The sequence below is a fragment of the Cavia porcellus genome, unplaced genomic scaffold (assembly GCF_034190915.1).
Source record: "Cavia porcellus strain 051 isolate PalLab524CR breed Dunkin Hartley unplaced genomic scaffold, mCavPor4.1 scaffold_19, whole genome shotgun sequence".
Lineage (NCBI taxonomy): Eukaryota > Metazoa > Chordata > Mammalia > Rodentia > Caviidae > Cavia > Cavia porcellus.
The window spans coordinates 60,654,816-60,677,897 of record NW_026947502.1 but is presented as its reverse complement, the minus strand read 5'-3'; the positions used below and the strand labels follow the sequence as shown (position 1 = coordinate 60,677,897).

Here is a 23,082-nt window from a genome sequence, read left to right as displayed (position 1 = left end):
AGTAAGGAAAATAGAGTTAGTTTCAAAGCTTTTAAAGTAAAACCAGGTTCCTGTGAGAAGATACACTAACTCAGTAAAAGAAGACATTTCCAGGAAACAGCCAGGCACAAAGAATACGCCCTGCCTTTGAGGGTGGTTAGGACTGCCCCCTCTAGAGTTATTCAAATACAGACCACACATCCATTTGAGCTGAGTAGCACAGGGGAAGCTGGATAAATGTCCCTGTTCCCTGATTCCCCAAATTATAAAATAAAGAACATTAGCTTAGTATACTATGGTGTGTATATTCTGAATCCCTACCATTAAAGATGTCATTCTTTTTTTCTATAAAAATCTTTGGATTTCTAAGAAATTATAAAGCAATCACTGCAATTTAAAACTGTCTCTTTCTTTCAAGTATAGAGCATGAACCCTGTGCCTTCATATTCAGCTGTATTCATTCATTCATTCATTCTTTCATTCATTTGGGACTGGGTCTCCCTACTTGCGATCCACCTGCTTTAGCTTCCCAGGGTGCTGAGATTACAGGATGTGCCACCATGCTCAGCTTAAAACTGCTTTTAAAATAACTGTTTTAAAGTAAGCTAAAGTCATCTTCTAATCAAATAGAGGTCATCACTATTTTTTTCAAGTATCAACACAGCTTGATGATTATTATTTGTTATTAGGAACAGAATTCCATGGGCCTGGGGATATAGATCAGTGATAGAGATGAGACTATGGGATCAATCTCCAGTACCATAAAAAGAAAAAAAAAAAAAAGAACAAAAAGACAAGGAATTCTACAAAATAGCTTGAAAAGAAATAGAATGGTAGTAACTGCGCAGCATTCACTATGTGGATAATAAAGAAAAACGCGAGAGGCAGGAAAGAGCCAGAGAGACATGTTCAGTTGGCGTACACTAATGGCTAGAAGTCAAAAAGAAAGGTTTGGGGATTTTTTTTTTTTCTGAAACTACCTGAAGGTGATAGTTTTCCAATATTTTGTTTTAAGAAGGGACTCCCTTTCTTCAAACAAAATGCTCTGAGAAATCAGTGCAAAAGAGATAAAGGAATCGCTACGTGGTTGGTGGAGGTAGAAGCTAACTACTTCTTGATGGCACCCATGGGTCCTGCTGCCTCCACCTCTCAGGGGTTTCACGAGGTGTCTGAAAAACCACCTGAAAACCTTAAAGACATGCAAGGCAGTACTCATGCTCACACGCTTCTCCTCCCTGTTCCTCTGCTATACCTGGGATTGGAGCACTCAGCTAGAGTGAAGTGCTGAGCCCGTGCAGTTTTCTTAGTAAAGGTACATAAGAGGAACCAAACAACTCAGATCCTTTTGTTCTTTTGACTCTTCAGATCTTAGGGTTAAACGTCTTTTTTTTTTTTTTTAAGTCTTACCTAGCATATAAAGGAATAGGCTGCCAAATTACTATTTTTCTACTAGTTCATTAATCAGATTGATCAGGCCAGGCGTAGTGGCACACACCTGTAATCCCAGCACTCAGGAGGCTGAGGCAGGAGGATAGTCTCAAGTTCCAGGCTGAGATGCACAGTGAGTTCAAAGTCAACCTCAACTATGCAGCAAGACCCTGTCTCTAAACAAACAAAAGCAAATTGACCAATTAGTAAGAATTTAAGCAGATACAAACAAATTTTAGAACCTTAAATTTTATCTCCTTGGGGCTGGGATTTAGCTCAGTGACATAAGCACCTGCCTTGCAAGCACGTGGTCATGAGTTCGATCCCTGGTACCAATAAAAATGAAAAAGACAAAAAAAAAAAAATTTATCTCCTACAGTCATGAAAACTATGAATTACTCATATATTATAATTTTAGTGCTATATACCCCGAATTTTGGATTCCCCTCCCTGAAACACTGATGTAGGCAACAGACTTACATTTAAATAGTTACTTAAAAGAGTCTTTATCCTGGTGGGGTGGCGCATACCTATAGCACACCTATAAACTCAGCACTGAGAGGCTGAGGCAAGAGGATCATTGCAAATTTGAGACCAGCCTGGGCTACAAAGTAAGTTCAAGGCCAGCCTGAACTGCATAGTGAAACACTGTCCCAAAAAGACAAAAAAAAAAAAGAAAGAAAGAAAGTCTTAAGTGGGAGGGCTTCAGTAATACAAAAGACTGAAAATCTGATTTACCTTGTATGTTTAAGATTACCTCAATTTCTGGTTACTTTATATACAACCACACAAACCCAAGAAATACTCTTTCCTTTTTCCTTCTAAAACTAGTTGCTCACTACAACCTATCTTCAGGTTCTGCACAATTTCACCAACAAAAATGGCATTTGATGTATTTCTAAAGGAAAAAAGATAATCCCCCAAAGAAGGGCAAAATGATTCAGTAAAGGGGCTGGAGTTTTAGCTTAGCAGCATAAGCACCTGCCTTGTAAGCAGGCAGTCATAAGTTCGATCCCCAGTACCGATAAAAAGGAAAAAGACAAAAAAAAAAAAAAAAAAAAGATTCAGTAAAGTCTAAAAATAAACCAAAGAGCGAAAAAGTTTATCTCTCTGGTTCTTATGATAAAGTCATAATTTGGGGGGAAAACAAGGACCCAAGTACAACTATCTCATTTTATGGAAGTAGAAACCCAGAGTAATTCATTCATAGAGGCATTATGGTATAGGGTGAGACCACAGATTTTGGAGGTCCTTTCATCACTTAGTAGTTAGGTATCTGGAAAAGCTACTCAGTTTCAACCTCCGTTCTCTCATCTATAAAACCAAGTTCTTTCAACAACTGTGGACAGTCAGCCACAGGCCAGGCACTGTGCTAGGCACTAGGGATGTTGTGTGACCAATACAGACCATTTCTGCTGTCAGGCACAAGCAGCAGCTCAAGAACAGACTGTTAGTGATGACACAGAATAACTGTGATCCATACAGTGAGAAAAGTAGCAGGGACTGTAAGCACACACTATAGAAAGCGTCCACAAAAGCAGCACAGCGTCCTGGAGGAAACAGAAATGGTGGTTCCACCGCAGGCTGAACAGGTAAGAAGGCCTTATTTCCCGACGTGGACACGCAGTGAGCACCTAATTGGCGCTACTTTTCGGTCCCTGAATAATGCTTTTGGGAGAATAAGAAATATCATCTATTTAATATATTCTCATTCTCTCTCTTGCTCTCTGCAAACTTACTCAACTGACAAGGCAAATACACTGAATGAAAAAGCAGCCATTAAAAATACAGAATTTCTATGGTGCAACTCCAATTAACCTCTCTCTGTCATTAAAGCACAGTGGGCCCTGACAGGAAAACTGCCACAATGAAATCCCTATTAGCCGACAGGCATCTACTCTGTTGAAGACCCACTAAGAACAAGGCTAAAAATCAATCTGGAAGGAACAGTTCTGCTGCTGGCTATGGGAGCCAGGGGGCTGGCAGAACTTCCACGCTGATGAACTGTGTGTAGAAAATCTGAAGAGGCACGAGCAGAAAAAAGAAATTAAATCAGGCCTGAGGGGCAATGTGGCAGACACCATCAAAGAAAATGGAGTCCTGTTTCGACGACGTCAGCGCGTTTGACAGGTGAGGGACAGGCTGATGGAAGGCAGTCGCCAACCTCAGGCTGCTGAGGCCTTCGTGAGCAAGCACGAGCACAGATGCTGGCTGGAGAGACGAGAGCCTGCGAGCCAGCGGCAGAAGGCAGCAGGGCAGGCACAGGAAGCATCGCAAACCACCGGGCAGCGAGGCGCCCTGGAATGTTGGCCTCTTATCTGAGCCCAGGTCCAGGCCTGCTGGGCCAAGGGGGACCTCCGTAGCTCCCGTGTGGCCCACCCACCTCATCCCAGCCTGCCACACCGGAGGTGCTTCCACTCCTGCAGCTGGCCTATAGGTGGCGGCCCTCAGGGAGCCCCTCCAGGGCCATCTGGACAGCAGCGCCGGCATTCTGCCTCTTCGCACCCCGCCTTCCAGGTCAGACTGCTCATCCCTTTCAAATACATGTCTAACCCTTTCCTAACGCTAGGCCTTTTTCGGCTGAGAAGGAGAGAGCGCCGACAGTTCATTCCCGGGGTGGGGTGGGGTGGGTTGGGGTGGGGTGAGGGGTTGAAGGTCCGTGCTGCACAGGTCTGTCTGCTGTCAGAAGGAATTTGGGCTCAAAACTAACAGACCAGTTCTTCGCTCTTTCTACCAAACTAAGTGACTCAGGCCGCAGGAAGTAAATGCTGATGCCGTTTGAGGAAAAAATCAATTTGGGAGTCCCTGCACTGTTTGCCTGGAAAAGGGGCTAGAGGTCAGTTGCACAACTGAGTAGTTCAATAGTTTTGCAATTAAAACACAGTAAAAAAGTATGATATGAATATGTCAGACTGTAAAAATAAGTCTTTGAAAACCTCTTAGTTGATATTTTATAGAAAAGGCAAGCCTGGACTACATAGAGACCCTGTCTCAACCCCGCCACCAAATAATAATAATAATACACTGAACACGTCAATTAATTGCTTGCCACCTTTAAAAAATAATCAAAAGGGGCTGGGGATTTAGCTCAGCGGCATAAGCACCTGCCTTGCAAGCAGGCGGTCGTGAGTTCAATCCCCGGTACCGATAAAAACGAAAAAGACAAAAAAAAAAAAAAAAAAAATCAAAATAGTGGTTAAGTAACATGAAAAAACATTTACCCAAACTTAAACTTTTAAAGAATCTGAACAAAATGTGTATATTTACTATAATACCATAGGAGGGAATGTTTGTGCATGTGGATAAAGCCTAGATGAGAAGTATAAAAATGAGATTTTCATGAGATATTAGGTAGAGATTTTAGGTTATGATATTTACTCATTTTGTTTTGTTTTGTTTTTTCTGTGGTACTAAGGACTGAGCCTGGGCCTTCACACTGAGTCTCATCCTCGGTCCTATATTATTCATTCTTACCACAGGTTCTCACTAACCTGCTCAGGTTGGGCTGGGAATCTGCAATTCCCCTGTCTCAGCCTCCCAGAATGTACTTCCAGAAGGAGCAGGAACCCTTCAGTACACACAGCATTCACATATATTTTAGACATTTTGGAGCTGCTGCTCTGAGAAGTCAGGTTGGTTCTAAGAGCCTTCAGAAATCACCCATATTCAATGTGGTACACATAAGCCAGTTTCTATGGATCTGTCCATATGCTGGCTCTTCTCTTTGGGGCAGGATGTTCCTAAACTAACTTATGATTCTGAACTCACTGAATAATTTATTTAAACGTTTCCCTATGAAAAAGGACTTAATGAAAGCAAAATTTATTTTATTACAATATAAACATTTTAGCAGTTCTTATATAAAGTCTTCTTTTATGGTCATAAAGAATATCTGTGGGGATGGGGTTTTAGCTCAGCGGCATAAGTGCCTGCCTTGCAAGCAGGCAGTCGTGAGTTCGATCCCCGGTACCAATAAAAAAGACAAAAAAAAAAAAAAAAAGAATATCTGTTTGACTTTCCACTTTAGCCCCAGGACCCAACAAAGTACATATTAGGGTCCCTTTACTATCTGATGGAAAGAATTCTAAAATATATATCTATACTATGTATTATGCATCATTCATTTAACAGTCATTTATGGAAAGCTATTAAAAACAATTGTACTCACTTTACTGTAGATTATTCACAGTGTAAAAATCCTTACCAATAAAAATTTTCTTAGTCATTAGAACATTAAAATCTTCTCTGATCTAAAGTATTTCAAGCCTGGAACAGTGGCACATGCTTGTAATCCCAGCTGGTAAGGAGGTGGAAGCAGGGGGATCACAAGCGCCAGGCCAGCCTGGACAGCTTAGTAGATACTATATCAATAAGGAGAAGAGGGCTGAGGATGCAGTGCAGTGACAGGATGCTTGCACAGCATGAGTGAGGGCCTTGGTTCAATCCCGGTTATGCAAAATAAATAAATAAATAAATGCACATTCAACAAAATTATTAACATATAGCAATGAACACTCAACAAATAATTGTTATCTAAAATGTGCTTGTTTTATATATGAATATTATAAATCTAAATTTGTGGACTAAAAATGAAAAAAAAATACAAAAACATTCAAAGAATTATTCCTGCAATGAAACTTAGAAGGGCATAGTTCTTTTAAAATTATAGAGGCAAATTTTTATTTAGACCATTATTACTCTGTTCCATAAAAATTATAATGTTCTATTTAATCTTAAAAGGTTTCAAAGTCCTGAATGCAATATATTATAAAAAATTAGTGGCTCATTTTAGAATCTATGCTTACTACTAAAAAAAAAGTCTAAAAAACTTACAATTAAGCTGAGCTATAACTGCACTGAATTTCTAAGCATTTTTTGGCTGGCTGTTTTTTACTTCATATTAAATGATTAACAGATAACAGTATATTGGCTTAGTTAGACACACAAGCATGTTATTTTGGTAAGATTTTATGTGAATAAAGGCAAATGTTTTGTACATTAATTCTGAGTCAAATAAGAACAATTTTTTTAAAAGACCAATTTAGAAGATACTATAGTTTTTTGTTTTTTTGTTTTTTTTTTTTGTCTTTTTCCTTTTTATCGGTACCGGGGATCAAACTCACGACTGCCTGCTTTCAAGGCAGGCGCTTATGCCGCTGAGCTAAACCTCCAGCCCCCAAGATACTATAGTTTTTAAAGTTCATGTCAGTTTTGACCCAGCAACAACTAAATAGAGTTGTTCTTTGGAGCAAGAATATATACTTTGCAAACCTTCAGGACCTGCATTCATATACATCCCCTGGGAGTCCTGGGGTTTTCTATTGTTTAGTTTCATTTTTTCCTCTGAGGCAGAGTTCTATTTAGCCAGCTGAAAATACTTATTTTCACATGTTCCTATTCAAACCAAAAGTTACAATTTACCAAAATCAAAATGAGATAACAGTAAGAACAAAGAGGAGTGGGGTCAAATTTAAAACAAAAAGTATCTACCACCTTTTTAAAAAGACAGGTAGGGTGAACTTTACACACTTAAGGCATTTGCACATTTAAAATGTAAACATATTTAGAAACGATAGTCAAGTTCTTTAAAAAATTAAATTAGGAATTTAATAATACAAATTTGCACCCACAGGAAATGTTTTTGAAGATTACCACTTGTTACCTGAGAGATACATCTCAAAAAATTGCTAATAGAGTCAAGACAATACAAAATCAAGTATTACAGTGAATAGAGATAAGAATGAATGTGATAAAAGTAAAAGCGTCTAACAAATTCTGGCCAAAGATAATCTGATTTCAGAGAATCCCTTTGCTAATGCTAATTAAAGCTGAAGGGCTAAGAAACTTTATCCCACCTACCTGCTTTTGTCTGCCTGAGAAAGTGGACTTGAAATATTAGTAGACTCCCACTGTACAATTTCTCTGGGCAACTCTGACCCTAGGTGTGAGGGTTGAAGTACCTTTTGGAAGGAACTTTAGACATTACCATCCTAGTCTTCTTCCCTAGTCACTGAAGTACCAGTGTCATACATGGAAAGTGATAGTTTAGTTTTGTTTTTGTTGTTTTGGTACCAAGAATTGAACTCAGGACCTTGAGCTTGCCAGGCAGGCAATGTGTTGCTGAGCTACAGCCCTGGCAATGTCATATTTTTTATAATTATTTTAATAGCCTACATAATAAGATATATTTTTAGGAATTGTTCTTGTAAGTCTTGAAGCATTTTGGGAGAAAATAAGCAAAAGAAGAGTAAGATTTTTGGATCAATTTCCCTACACTAAATGTGCCATTCATTTGTCTTGTTTACCTCTGTTATCACAGCCCTTGGTACCCTAGATGATACAGAAGATTTCAGCAAATATTAATTGAAAAATAAATTATAAATATCCCATGTAAGATTTACTATGAAGTTCAGTGATTGTTTCCTTTAAAATTCATGCAGTATGTAAACACCATGCACTACAAACATGTATAATAAAAACAGAAAGAGATCCAGAGAAGGACAGAAGAGCCATGGGCTGGGTACGTCACCGCAGAAGAGGACCAAGGGGGACCTCAGAGCCTTGGGTCCAGGCCTGCCTCAAGCAGAGGATAAAGAACTGGTGTTCCATCTGCACAGAGGTCAAAGCTAAATACTTCCCACCACTGCCTGTTCCATGATGACTCTGGATGCCATTACTTGGGCAAGAAGTTAAAAAGAAGCAAACACTGATGCTGGTGCCCTTGAGTCCCATGAGTCCTGTTCCCACGCAACACACTGCCCAGCTGAGAACTGCCACTCTGAGCTCCTTGCCAGAGGACACACAAAGTCAGCATGGCTGTACCAGTTCCTGATGCTGTGCTGTACAATGTACTGCTAGGTTTTATCTATGAACATCTACTCCTTTTTATCACTGGAAATGGTTCCTTTGCTTGTTTCTCTTTTTTGTTTAGCAGTGTCGAGGACTGAATCCATGGCCTTTTACATGCTAGGCGAGCACTGTAATACAGAACTACATCTTCAGCCCCTCCCCCTCTTGACTTATTGGCAAGTTCTAAAGTGCTGGCTTTGTTACTGGAAATTCCTATTGCATGCTGTACAGAAGTTTGATGTTACTCTAAAATGGGTCATAATCCTGATGTACATTTTATATCTCCAAAGAGACCAGCCCTGAGAAAGACTAAGTATTTTTTCATTGAGATGATCAATAATACACATATTTCCCATAATGCCCATATTCACCATCAAAAACAAAAAAAGTGAGAGATATGAAGGGATGTGGGAGGGAAGAGCCAGAGGATAAAAAAAGCAATTAAAATAGCCAGGCATGGTGGCACATGCCCATAGTTCCAGCACCCAGGAAGCTGAGGCAGGAGGATTAACATGAGTTCCAGGCCAGCCTGGGTCACATGCCAGCATGAACTATTTAGCTAGAACCTGGCTCAAAAAACAAGGAAATGAACAAACAATGTTATATTCTATACGTACCAACTGCCCACAAGGAATGTAGATATTAGGTACTACAAACATGTACTAATACATGAATAAAAAAATTAAAGTGGTCAACAATACCTATAGTTGCTAAAGTTTGAAGGTATATATATATATACATACATATATATATATATATATATACATACATATATATACATACATATATGTATGTATATATATATATATATATATATATATATACACATATATATATATATGATACGAATTTTGGTTTTGTTTTTTTGGTAGCAGGGATTGAACTCATGACCTCGCACTTAGGACCTCACACTTGCCAGGCAAGTGCTTACGCTGCTAAGCTAAATCTCCAGTCCTGAAAATGTATTTTTTTAAAAGTATTAAGCATGTATCTGTTTTCTGAAGAAAGCTTTTAAAATCATAGCCAAAAATAAATAAATAAAACAAAAGCTAAATACAATATCATGGAAACTAATGTGAATATATTTATGTAGAGCTTTTATCATTCCAAAACAACACATACCTGCCATCCCTTCCTCAGCATTCTGTTCTTTGAAATGGAAGGATATTCCTTCAAATCAGGTGTCTAGCTCAGGCCATCCTCACAAAGAGGTCCAAAGTACCTATCAGTCTTCTCCTATTAAAAAAAAGTACCATCAATCATTTTATTATTCTAGACATGATTAAGGAAATTTACAGTTTATGCTTCAACTTTTTAAATATAAATGTAATTTGGAGAAACTTTAATTTCTCATAAAAAAAATTTAACACTGCCTAAATGCCTAACTCAATACTGATGGAAAACACAAATTCAAACCTATGCATTAAACATTTTACAGAACCAAGAAATGATCAGACTATTTCTATAAAATTCTAAAATCTGAATGTATGAAGCCTACTATGTAAAAATTGAGATTTTGAAATTAGGAATTAAAATTAACACACAAAAGTTTTAAAGGACAACTTAATCAGAGTTGAAAGCAGTATTAGTTTATACTCATACACATGGACCCATGAATACTTGTGTTCTAATTTACTGTGTATTAATTGGAATGGGGAGGATTACTAATGCTGAAACACAAACCAATAAAGACTTGAATCCACTAGAGATACTCAACTCCTAAACAACAGTTTATCTAATGTAATGGTGCATAAACCTTTAGCTTTTACTAGAAAGCTACTACCAAATGGCTTTATAATCATTTGTGAAGCACTGGTGCTGTATAATTAAAAAAAAATGAAAATCATTCTCTGAAAATTAAGATTAATGTTCAAAAATGTTTCGTATATCACCCAATATTGGTTTATTATTTAAACCAACTGGGATCTTTTAATAAAAACTTGCTTTTAATAATACTTGCTTCTCTTCCTATAATACCATAAAAAATACTAGGATGAAAGCATTTTTTTTTTTTGTTCTTAAAGCACCAGTTCTCTACAAACCACAGTGAATGACAGTAAGGAAGATAATTTCTCAAAATGCTTTTTCTTTTGATGTATGCTGATATTATATCCAAGTTTATAAAGAACCCTCTTAAGTCAAGAAATAATATTAAATACATCAATATATCCTTCAGGAAAATACTTTTAAGTAGACCTGAATCTTGGCTGAAGATTTTCATGAAAAGCAAAAGGGTATTTTCCTAGTAGGCCCAGTGATGCAACCTATCTCCTTGGCCGGGGATTCTACCACCGCATTTCCTGCTGTCTGTTATTTGGTCACTCTTTAGCTATCCATTTACAGGATGTGGACTAAAGAGAAGATAGGAGCCAGCTGCCAAAGAGCGAGGTTATTTTCCAAAATGAATTATTAATATTGTAGGAAATTCATACCCTACTTTTTAATCCATTCTTAAATCACACAGTAAATGCAAGGTATTTTACGGCATGAGTCTCTGGAGAAGATGTGCTAAAACGGGTGAAGTCCCAGGACAAGAGGAGCTCTTCTACCCTGCTGAACGAGACATACCCACCTGATGCTACTTCAATTTCCGATTCAGGGGTTGCCCTGTAACAATTCTAATTCAACAGGTGCTTTAAAATTTAGGGTGGATCAATTTCAAAAATCAAAGAGTTCATCTCTACCTTGTACACTATATAATAAAGTGGAGCAAGTTGTTCTAGGCAGTAGACAGAGACCAAGCACTGCCACTTGTGTGTGCTGACTTTTGGCCAGTGACTTAGGCTGTCTGCCTCCACCCCATCATCTACAAAATGGGGCAATAACAGTACTTACTTAATAGGGTTGTATGAGGGTTGAAAGAAGTAACACTTAAAGTTTTAGAACATTTCCTGGTACTTAGTAAGAACATGCTAGAGTTTTCTGATCTTATTTAAGATATTAAGTTCAAGTTGTGTAACCAAGGAAGCCTTTTGTTTGACATTTGCTACATATCGACAAATTATAAAATACATAATTTTAAAATCTGGGTAACAACCAATACATTTTATTTTCCCATTTCATACCTTTGAACATATTAAACAATGCTAGAACCAGTTGGTTTTAACAATATATTTTTTTCTTTTTTTTGGAATTCAGGACCTCGAGTTCACCAGACAAGAACTGTGCAGCTGAGGTAAATCCCAGGCCCTTTTAACAAGTAAATATTTTATATATACACACTTTCTCTGACCTTAGCTTCAAAATGAATCATTACTCTATGACACAATTGTAAGAGGTTTTTCATAGAACAAACCTCTGATACAAATAATCTTATAGTAATTGAGAAATTATTTTCTTATCAACATTCATCCTCCCAAATCTAGTCCATACCCAGTAAAGCTTTAACACAGTTCCTTTTTACAGTTCTAGGATATAATATGAACTCAATTAGAAATAGAAGAAAAACATGAGGAAATTGCTGAGGAATAGCCAAAATTTCCTATTTCCAACAACCAAAAAAGAAAAATAAAAACTTTGAGGAAAGAGAAAAAAGAGAAGTCAGAAACCAAAGAACATTAAATCAGGAAAATTTAATGAGCTATTAGTTTTTTAAAATGATAAGTATGTCTATGATATGGTTACCACTTTAATATTTCATCAGATAAACTTTGGTACGATTTTTAAAATCTAAATCTAAAACTGTAAACAAGGGCCAGGGATTTAGCTCAGTGGTGCAGTGCCATCCTGGCAATTGCAAGGTCCTGAATTTAATTCCCAGTAACAAAAAAGCAAAAAAAAATTTCTGCATTAAAAATGATTTATTCGACTAAATTCCTTTAAAAAATATCTTTTCTAAAACTGTTCACATGTACTTTTCTTCTTGCTTTGAGGTTTGCACTGAGCTACAACGCCAGCACACCTTGCCTCTTTTGAAGACAAGATAAATCTCTAAATTCTGCAGCCTGAGCCCAAATTTAGGTCCTCCGATCTCACCTCCCAAGAGCGCTGAGCATATACCACCACATCCAACTCATAAATACTTCTGTTTTAAAATTTACTATTATATTCATTTAGTCCAAAAATATATAATTATTATTTATCCTTGTGTGTGTACTTATATCTTTATGCCTCTTAAATAAATACATTATGGGGCAGGGTTTTAGCTCAGCAGCATAAGCACATGCTTGGCAAGCACGAGGTTGTGAGTTCCTCAGTACAAACAAAAAACACCATTATGGATACTGATTATATAAAATGCCAAAATTAAATATCTTTTTTTTTTTTTTTTTTTTTTTTGGTACCTGGGACCAGCCTAGCACTTGCCAGGCAGGTGCTTATGCTGCTAGGCTAAATCCCTAGCCTAAGATTAATATCTTTTAAGAACAAAACCTGCCAACTACATAAAAATTTATGTATTAATATTTACTTAAATACAAACTGTATACAATACATATCTCCAAAAATAAACTCAAATATATAATCTAAATCGCCAACTTGAGTCACAGATCTCAGGTTACCCATGACTACAGATACATCAAAGTAACAAGGATAGAATAAAATATTTCAAGAATATGATAGAAATGTTGGCTGTTATTCAAGGGCTAGCATGACAATCTTTTTAACTTTTTTTTTTTTAATAGGTACCGGGGATTGAACTCAGGACCCCACACTTGCAAGACAGGTGCTTATGCTGCTGAGCTAAACCTCCAGTCCCTAGCATGACAATTTTTAAAAATATATAAATTATATTACCTTTAAATTACACAGGATTATGTAAAAGGATTTTTGTTCAGATACTTAAAGGCATGTGCTTACCATAATATAAATAAACAGTTTTGATGTGTAACTCTTGGGAGGATTACTGTAAATTCAAAACCAGCCTGTGTTATAAAGAGAGCTCAAGGCCAGCCTGAACTGCATAGTGAGACTGTCTCAAAAAAAAGATATATAATACTAGCTAGACCCATGACAGTACAACAGGTAATCCAAACAGTTTCCTAAATAATTGCATTGACATTAGATTAAAAACTAGCAAGCACATACTAATAAAAAAGTTTAATAAAAATAGTTTTTAAAAAAGATCCTAGATTTGGTACTGAACAGCTAAAATTGTTAAAATTCAAATGAGCATTTTAAATCCATTATGCTACAAATAAAAAGGTTATTTCCTTAGCTCCATTTGTAATGAATTTAATTTTAAAAGCACTTTCATTAAGTATGAACCCATAATTTGATGTCTCAAATATCATACTCTGTGCTCAACATAAGAAAATGTATCATGTGAATAAGAAATGTAACAAAAAAGGAAAAAGCCCTTCACAATGAGTCACCACACCTGTATTAATTTAATTAATTAATTATAAAATTTTATTCACATATATTGAACAAAAGAATTCACGGGTATTATGAAACATAAATTACTGCTACATTATTTGTGAACCACCCTCAAACCCAGTGAAATATGAAGCTCTGCTACAAGGGAAATAAATCTACTAATGAACGTCTCCACGCACATGCAAGTATGTTTGCAGCTTTAGCATCTTTTCAAACCATCTGGCACCAGTGCCTCTCTAGTTCACCAAGCCTAACTTGTTCAGATTCAAATACAAAAAGCTACGTGCATTTTGAGGAAAACCAAAGAACAGTATGTATGTATGTATAATAATGTCCCAAGTATGAATCTGTAAGCTATTTTCTACTTGAACTGTACCTTTAAAACATTTTTAAAGACATTAAAGATCTTTTGAAAAGACAAGAATGACTCAAGAAATCTGTATGTGTCGTACACTTACCCATGTCCTACTTTTTTTTCTCATTTAATCCCGACTCTCAAAGCATACAAAAAGGTATACCTACGAAGAATTCATTGATGAATGAAATATTGTCATTTTTACAACAAAAAGACTGAAGTTATATATTCTTCTTTGCTTAAAATTAGTCTTCATAACCTTTAAGAAAAGCTTGAAGGAAGGAGAGGAAAAACATTCATGCAAGCCTTTTTTCTTTTATGTCCTGCTACCACATTATTGTCATTGGCAACACTCACATTTCTTTTGCTTAAAATCAGGAGTCAAAATTGTTACTTTAGAAATAATCTACAGATACACTAATGGCAATACCTTTGTTAGAAATAATTTTGTTAATCGGCACTACCAGTTTAACAAATGACTTTTTCAGAACAGTATTTCAGAAACATAATTCACATAGCACTCTATAATACAAGTTAAAGCTTTCAGACAAAGACTGAAAAACAATAAAAATACCAACAAACGTAAAAATGCATTTATATAATTGTACACACACAAACACTCACACACGGTCGCTATTCCTGGGGGGGAGCTGCTTAAGCCTCCTCAACAGTGAGTCCCCATCTTGTAATTTTTCATTTTTTGCTCTCATATTAGTCTCCAAAGGAACTGCTCCTTCTTTCAAGTTACTCAAATCCCACATCACAAATTCTCTATTTTCTTACACTTTTCTCTTAAAGATGAGCTCTTCTCCTCTTTTCTTAGAAAGCTAGGCTGATGACAGAAACGCGCTGTGGAATCCCTCTTCCCTGACATTCCTCTTGTACCATTCCCATTCCTGTTTCCTAATTTACCTGCCGAGGTCTCCCATCGACGCCTTCCCCGAGGCTTGATCCTTCACTACATAAGCTAAGGAAATCAAAAGGTATCTTTCCTGCTGCGAGGTTTTGCTCTTTCTTCACTGTTACCCACGGAGGGGACGAGAAGGGAAAGCGTACTGAAACAAAGAACGTCAAGTCCTTTTACTCGCAACTTTGGTATAAATGCCTCGGGAAAGCGCCTCGGGAGGCCTCCTTTTGCCATCGGACCCTCTTAGTCCTTCATCCCGCCCAAGAACCCCTTCAGGCGTGGCGATTCCCCAGGGTCAGCACGCCCACCCGCCCCGGTCTGTCAACCGACCGGGATAGACAGCATTTCCATTCAGCTTGGGGAACTTCTTCCCATCGTAACCTAGTTCTTGAAGACTCAACTCTGAGCCTCCCCCAGGGCGGGTGCCCAGCTATCCTCAAGGGTGACCCTGGACTCTATCCCCAAGCTAGCGCTCAGCTCCTGCAGGACTCTCCCGACTTCGGGGAGACTGCATCCCAGGGAGCAGGCTCCCAGTCCCCTGAACCCCAACAGCGCCCGGGCGCTCTGGCCCTGCGGCGTCCTCTTCCTGGGACCCGTCCTCACTGTCCGCCACAGTTCCGAGTGGTCGGGTGTGTTCTTCTGCAGGGGTTTTCCAGGCTGCAGGACCCCGAGAGCGTGACAGGGCTGCGCGGACTCTCGAGCGCCCACAGGCCCGGGCCCCCACAGCCGCCGGACAGGCACGGCCCCGCGGCTCCACCAGTCTCTCCCGGGAGCCTCCTCTACTACCCTGAAGCCCCACAGCCCTACGGCCCTCGCCCCGCGCCCACCCCAGCGCCGACGCCCGGCCGCTACCTACGGGGGCCGCCGCGCCTCTCAGAGCCCCGCCGCCGCCATCTTGCATCTCAAACCCGCTGCACTTTTCAGGGAGTCAACTCTGACCTGTGAACCCTACACCCGGAACCACTTGGCGGGGCCGCTGTCGGGCTTCGGAGCTCAGCGGCCTGAGGGACCCCGCGTAGGGGACAAGCACAGATGCACGCCGTAGTGGCCGTCAGGGGCCAGAGAGGGCGAGGAGAGCCAATCGAGGGGGCCTTCGCGTGCTCCCACCCTGCGGGCTGCCGGCTCCCACGCCTGCCCCACAGCTCCGGGATCCCACCGTGCAGCTACCAAGTGGGGCGCGCCGCGGGAGGTGGGCAGCTGCCCCGCCTCCTGTCAGCGGAAGCCACGCCCCCGAGCGCAGCGGCCACGCCCCCTGCCGTCATTCGCTCCGCCCGCGGGCGCCAGATCCCCGGCGCACTCTGGGGTCAGGCCGAAGACAGCTCCGCCTTCCAGGAGCCCCGCCCCGCCGTCGCCGTCGCCGTCAGATCTGGAGAAGTAGGCTCACTGTCCTCCACCGCTACGCCCCTTGGCCTCCGAACCCATCTCCAGGGGCCGTTCTGCCAGGCCCCGCCCCCGAGAAGGCCCTGCCCCGGCACCGGGAGCCCCGCCCTTTGTCACTCGCAGCCCCGCCCCGCCACGGACCCCGGGAGTTCGGACCAGGCGGCGCCGTAGCGGGAGAGGCCCGAGACGCTCCCTCCCACCAGGCCGCGCTGCCTCCGGGAGCGCAGGGCTCAGTAGCAGCGACGGCGCCACAGCACCCCCAGCCGCCCTCCGCCTCGTGGCCTGCGCGGAGCAGAACCGACAGAGAATAAGCCCCAAGCCCCCGGAGCCGGGCGCGAACCGGGCATGAGCGCTATTTGTGTACGGAGCGTCGACACAAAATCGCGTGTTTCCCCCGCGCGGACTCAGCACCAGACAGAGAGCCCTCAACCGTGCCGACCGGTTTTGGTCTGCCTGAGGGGTGGCGCGCCCCTGCCCGTAGAGACCTCTGCCTAGGACGCGTTTCCAAAGGAAGCAAGTGATTCCAACGCAGAATGTTTTTTTTTGTTTTGTTTTGTTTTGATTTAGTTTTGTGCTTTTGTCTTTGCATTTAACCACTTTTTATGCCAAACACTTTGGGAAATGTAAAGCTGAATTAGGCCACACAGTCATTCCTCGGTATTAAAGGAAGATTCTTCTGGACGGTCCAGGGTACTACGATCTGAGGAGGACCCTGTGGAAACTGACGCAGGATTGCATAAAACCTCCACGCATCCTCTTGTGTACTTGGAATTATCTCTGGATTACTTATAATACCCAACACAATGTCAGTATAATGCAAATCGTTCTTACACTGTATTATTTTGGGAATAATATAAAGAAAAAAAGTCGATGTATATTCAATACGAATGCAACCTCCAGCCCCCAACATTTTCCATTCACAATTGGTTGAATCAGGGATATAGAATCCAAGGGCCGGGGGCTGGGGATTTAGCTCAGCGGCATAAGCGCCTGCCTTGCAAGCAGGCAGTCGTGAGTTCGATCCCTGGTAGCGTGAGTTCGATCCCTGGTAGCGTGAGTTCGATCCCTGGTAGCGTGAGTTCGATCCCTGGTAGCGTGAGTTCGATCTCTGGTACCGTGAGTTCGATCCCTGGTACCGTGAGTTCGATCCCTTGTACCGATAAAAAGGAAAAAGACAAAAAAAAAAAAAAAAAAAAAAAAAAAAAGAAAACAAAAGAATCCAAGGGCCTTTTCATGTCTTCCTGTCTTCCAGGAGTTCACAGTGGAGCATAGAAATGCATCAAAGTGAAAGTCGAGGAGAGATCATGAAGAGCTAGAGAGACCCTTAGGGATGAGACCCTTAGGGATGCGGATCTATGAGGAAGACAACTTTCTCTGTCTCTGTGTCTGTGTGTCTCTGTCTCTCACTCTCTCCTTCCCCTTTCCTCTCTTTTTCTCCCTCTGCCTCTTCCTTTCCTCCCTGCGTTACTTCTTCCTTCCTGTCCTTCTCCTCCTCCTCCTCTTCTTTGGCAGCAGGTCATGGTCTCCTCGCTAGAAGCTGGCTGATCGGTTCACTGGCCATGTCGACAGCCCAGAGTCCTCCCATTTTAGGGTCAGGCTTGCAGGGCAGTTTTGTCCAGGAAAACAACTCCTAGCACAGTGCAGAGAACAGTGTCCTTGGCTGAAATGCTGCCAGTTATTTGGTATCCCTGTGCAAAGCAAGACTTAACTATTTGAAAAAGAATGGCTGCAGACGTTAAGCAATATGCCTATATGTTTAGCATAGCAGATTGTGCCAGCCCACATAAATCTGTTTAGAGATCATGTTCACAGAGTAACTTGTTTTTATTAAAATAAACTCATTTATAAAAATTGTAAATATGGCTGATTTTAACAGCTGCGCAGCTCCAAAAGTAATTTTTTATCCATGGATTGGCAAAGTAAGAGTTTACATTTTTTTAAAATGCATATGTTTTGCAATTTGTCATACCCAGACTAGTATGGCAAAACTTCAATACTGTTAAAGATAAGAAGTTGTTCAGAAGATTTTCAAAACCATGGCACTTTTGCTCTTCAGAACCTCTTGCACCTGGACCAACAGCAATAATAAATAAATATACATATATTTTTAGGGAATGACTTTTGAATAAAAAGTTCTAAGTGCCAGTTTCATCTGGAAAAAAGTGAGGGTGTAGCTGCGTGTCTGGATGTGTCTATGTGTGTGCATACGATTTGAGGGACCAAGTTTAGGGCCTCAAGCATGCTAGGCAAGTATGCTACTGAGCTATATTCCCAGCTCTTTCTTAAACTTTGAAATAGGGTTTCACTAATTTGCCGGGCCTGAGCTCAAACTGTGAGATCTTCCTAGGTCAGCCTCCCAGGTAACTGGGATTACAGATGAACAGTACTTATACCAGACTTCGGTATATCCCTTTTGATCTAAAATCTTAGGGAACTTGCAATTGGAAAGCCATACTAGAATGAGAAAATGTACTGATTCACTATGTTGAAAAGTGTTGGCAGAGAAATCTAAGTAGCAGTGTTTAAACTTTAATGTACATGAAAATTAGCAGGGAACTTTGTTGAAAAATAGATTCTTAGAACCCGCGCCCAAGGGTGGAATTCAAGGGGTCCTGGACAACATGATGAATTTGTACTTCACTAGTAACCTTACTGTGCATGAGCTGCAGACTTTGAGAAGTATTGACCTAAATGCTTACAATGAAGAGAAAACTTATTCACTAACACTGAAGTCAAATATCTATGTCAAGTCCTCCATCCTCTGTCATTTGCTACTTTGTATCAAGCAGCAGTTGCTGTATAACAAAGCCACCAAAGTTTAGCAGATCAAAAGACTAAACAGTTCTTTAATCCTAGGTCTTGGGTAAGTTAGGTGGTTCTGATGATCTGGACCAGGCTTGGCTAATCAGAGATGGACATACTCGTGTGTTTGTGGTCAGCAGGTAGGAGGCGAGGGGCTGCCTGTCCAAGGGAGCTGTATTCACATGGCATGGCTGGCTCACCCACTGGTCTCCATCACAGCACCACAGGCTGGCTGGGCCATGGTCTCCCATCCTCCTGTGGAATATCCCAGTCTCATTCCCATGTAGACATGGGATTCCAAGAAGCTGCACACAGCCTTGAAGACATCTTGGAGCTTGGGCTCAAGGCTGACACATTTCAGCCATAGCTGACTGGCCTGACCCAGTCTGGAACATGACCCAGCCCCTACTTGATGACAGCAGCTGCAGTGTCAGGCTACAAAGGATGATTGTGACATTTCTGTCATCAATTTACCATACTATGTGACTGTTATGGTTTAGATAAAAAATATCTTACAGTCGGGCTTAGTGACACATATCTGTAATCCCAGCGCTCAGGAGACCGGGGCAGGAAGATGTCTGTGAATTCGAGGTCAGCCTGAACTGCATAGTGAGACCCTGCTTCAAAAAAAGAAAAAAACAAAATACAAACAAAACAAAATATCTTTCAGATTGCTCACATGTTCAGAGGTGTTTAGAAAGTGGTTAGATCATGGGCACTAACCTTACCACTAGGTTAATCCATTGCTAAATTTGTAGCTGAGTGTGTTCTAGGAAGCAATGGGAGGAAGGTCCTTGGGAGCAGGCCTTTGGAGGGCAATGGTTCTCTGCTTTCTGGTTGCCCTCGGGCGAGTGCCTTCCTCTTCCACACCTTTCTACCATGACATTTCTGCTTTGCAGCCACTAACCATGGACTGAAACCTCTGAAACCAGAGCCAAATTGAACTTGCCCTTCTTTAAATTGTGGGTGTCAGGCCCTTGGCTCCAGCAATGGAATGCTAATACAGTAACCTTCACCGTTTTTTTTTTCTTTCTTTTTTTTTTTTTTGGTACCCAGGATTGAATTTACAACCTCGTGTTTGCCAAGCAGCCGCTGAGCTAAAGCCCTGGCCCTACAGTAACCAAAGATAGTTTTTGATCTCTATTATGTCTGCTTTTACTCATGTGTGAAATGAAAATAATGTTACCATATTCGAATCTCATGTCAAAAGGTTGACAGCTGATGCAGAAGGTCTGGCTCTTCCTGATTTCTCAGCAAATATTAGCCATGCTGACACTAATGATGTCTTCCAGGGCCTCCCAGCCTGAGTCTTAGGAATTCATACAGACAAGAGAGGGGGTGGATTTTAAGTGGCCCCTTAGGGAAGAATGTTGTCCCTGATTCCTCACTCGAGATTTTAGGGGTTCCAGTTAACATTTCTGCCTGTGGATATGGAAACCGCTAAGCTAGCTCAGCTCAGGAGGCAGGCCCTCCACCCTGTTCATGCGTAGGCCTGCTCCCTCTTCTCCTCTGACTCCCTTTAAGACTCTTCTAGAACACGGCCCAGCCAAGGGGCCTCTGCAGACACCCAGTACAGCTCTGGAGCTCTGTCCACGAAAGATGCATAGCCTGTGTCTCAGTGCCCAGAGTCCAAAATCTAAGGAAATAATTTGATTGGTCCAGCACATGTCTTCTTTAAAGATCAGTTTGGGGCTAAGCTGGGGTATAGCTCAGTGCTCTTCTAGCAACCAGGAGGCTCTATCTATGTTCAGTTCCCAGCACCACAAAGGGGTTGTGGCAGTCTTGAGGGGACAGGGCAGCTCCGTGCAGGCAGCAGGGGCGTGTGCCAGACACATAGTGAGTCACCTTTCTTGGACAAATGCAGCCTTCTCTCGAATTTGAAATTACCTTCCTGTCCAATACTCAGAGTACTCAACTTCAAGGACCTATAAATAGCCATCGTCCTCCCAAATGTTTCTTGGTAAAGTGGGGCATGGTGGCTATTTTTCTCACTAATGCTTTAGGTCTCTCACAGGTGTTTAACCTAGGGCTGCTCTAAAAAACTACCTTCGGCTGGGTGCCTTAAACAGCAGAAATTAATTTTTCTCCCAATTCTGGAGGCTAAGAGTCCACTACCAGAGAAGATCGAGTGCACTCAGGGAGGGGTGGCCCTAAACCACAAGTCCATTATCAAGGCTTTCGCAGAATGCACTCCTTCCCAAAGCTGTGAGGCGCAGGCCTCCCAGCTTGGCTTGTGGACGGCGGCCTTCTCTCCATATTTTTTCATGCTATTGCTCCTTTGTACATATACATCAAGTTTCAAATTCTACCTTCTTCTACGGACAGCAGTTGCCCGGGATTAGCCCTCCTTTGCCACCTCATTTCAACCAACTAGCTCTGCAAAGATTCTATCTCCAGACGTGGCCACTGCTGAGGTACCAGGGGTTAGGACTTATCCTAGCAACACTGGAGAGATGCGGCAATCCCATACCAACAGAAACACAGGAGCGACCTCGTCTGTCTGTCTATTCCTAGGTGTCATCGCTAAGCTTATCTACGGGCCATGCATAGGAATGTTCTCTAGTCCCTGAGAAGTATCTAGTAACTACTTATTCATTTTCTGCATCAGTAATTTATGAAGAAGCCTTTTTATAGCTGCACACCCATTAATAAGTAGTCACACTGGATACTTGCTGAAAGTTTTTAATATTGTGAAGTCTGTATTTTAAACTAGCAGTGGTGAACCTATGTCACAATTGCTGTAGCGGGCTGTTGACATCATTGAATGCTCTAAAAGGTTTGCTATTGGTGTTTTAAACTCTCCATTTTTGGTACTGGGGATCAAACTTACGGCCTCACGCTTGCCAGGCAGGCGCTTATGCCACTGAGCTAAATTCCCAGCCCCTTAAATTCTTTATTTTATATAAACAAACAAACAAACATTCCCAGCCCTTAAATTTTTTATTTTATATAAAGAAACAAACAAACAGCACTTTATTTGTGTTTGTGTTGCTTACATCAATGGATTTCATTGGACATTAGACAACAGAATCTTTACCTGGTGCTTTAGAAAAATAACAATGCCCAGTCTCACCCCCCCTTATTTGGTCTAGGGTGGGATTTAGTCATCCTTTTATTTGTATTTTGTTAAAGGTCATGCTCTGAGGTCAGGGCTGTGCTCCACAATAGAATATAATTTTTCAAGAGAATCCTATAAATTGTGGCACCACACCCCCTGTTTTTTAGGTCAGAAAACTGAGGCTTGGGAGGATTGGCTTGTTCCAGCTGGTAGAAGCCAAAGTGCAAATAGTCTGGGTAGCAGAACCAGTGAGGCTGAGTGGTCCTGGAGTTGGTCAGGACTTCTCCCTGGGCTTGGTTTTGTAGAGGAAGCCAGCATGGAAAAAGAAAGACACTTGCATTGCTGAGCACCTTTTAAAGCAGATCTCACAGACCTGCTTGTACACAGATTCTGGTTTTTTTTGTTTTTTTTTTTTTGTCTTTTTGTCTTTTTCGTTTTTACCGGTACCAGGGATCGAACTCACGACTGCTTGCTTGCAAGGCAGGTGCTTATGCCGCTGAGCTAAATCCCCAGCCCCTGTACACAGATTCTTCCATCACAGAGTCAGCCACCACCACATGAATGGATGGCCTGTTAGACCAGACTGAGCTCTGTGACTGAAACAAACCCCAAACACCCAAGGCTTAACTCAAAGTTTATTCTCATTCCTCAAGGCTTCCGGCAGATCCCTGAGATGTGCTAGGGCCACTTCCTTCCAGGTGTCAACTCACGGATCCAGGCAGTGGCCTCTTTCTGGCCACACCCAGGAAACTGGAGAGAACACATCAATGTCTTGGTGGGAAGCAAATGTCCCTGCCATGTTACCTCACCAAGAAGCACCATTCTGGACGTTGTGTCCCAGAAGACTGAAACCTGTGTTTGCCCCCTTCCAATGCATGGTAAAATCCATCCTTCTGTGCCTTGGATAATAAAGAAAGTAGGAAGCAAACCAAAATGGAGACTCTTTACTGAGCCCTAAGAAAACTAGGTGTGTAGAGGCATGCTGAAAGTTAGGTTTGGAGTTTAAGG

General features: G+C 41.3%; 1 protein-coding gene across 8 annotated transcripts in view; it reads right to left on the bottom strand.

The window, feature by feature from the left end:
• The window catches only part of Zhx1 (zinc fingers and homeoboxes 1), a 41,492-nt gene extending 25,546 nt beyond the window's left edge, over positions 1-15,946 (bottom strand). Inside the window, exons 1-3 of one of the 8 annotated variants that reach the window (XM_063231142.1) lie at positions 15,774-15,946; positions 14,031-14,090; positions 9,379-9,492 (exon numbers count right to left, since the gene is read on the bottom strand). The gene's annotated coding sequence lies outside the window, so the exon portion shown is untranslated. Of the gene's footprint in view, positions 1-9,378; positions 9,493-14,030; positions 14,544-14,839; positions 15,640-15,686 lie in introns of those variants that run through there. The other 7 variants (XM_063231139.1, XM_063231144.1, XM_063231141.1 and 4 more) reach the window with 7 other exon arrangements.
• Between the last annotated feature and the right edge of the window lie 7,136 nt (positions 15,947-23,082).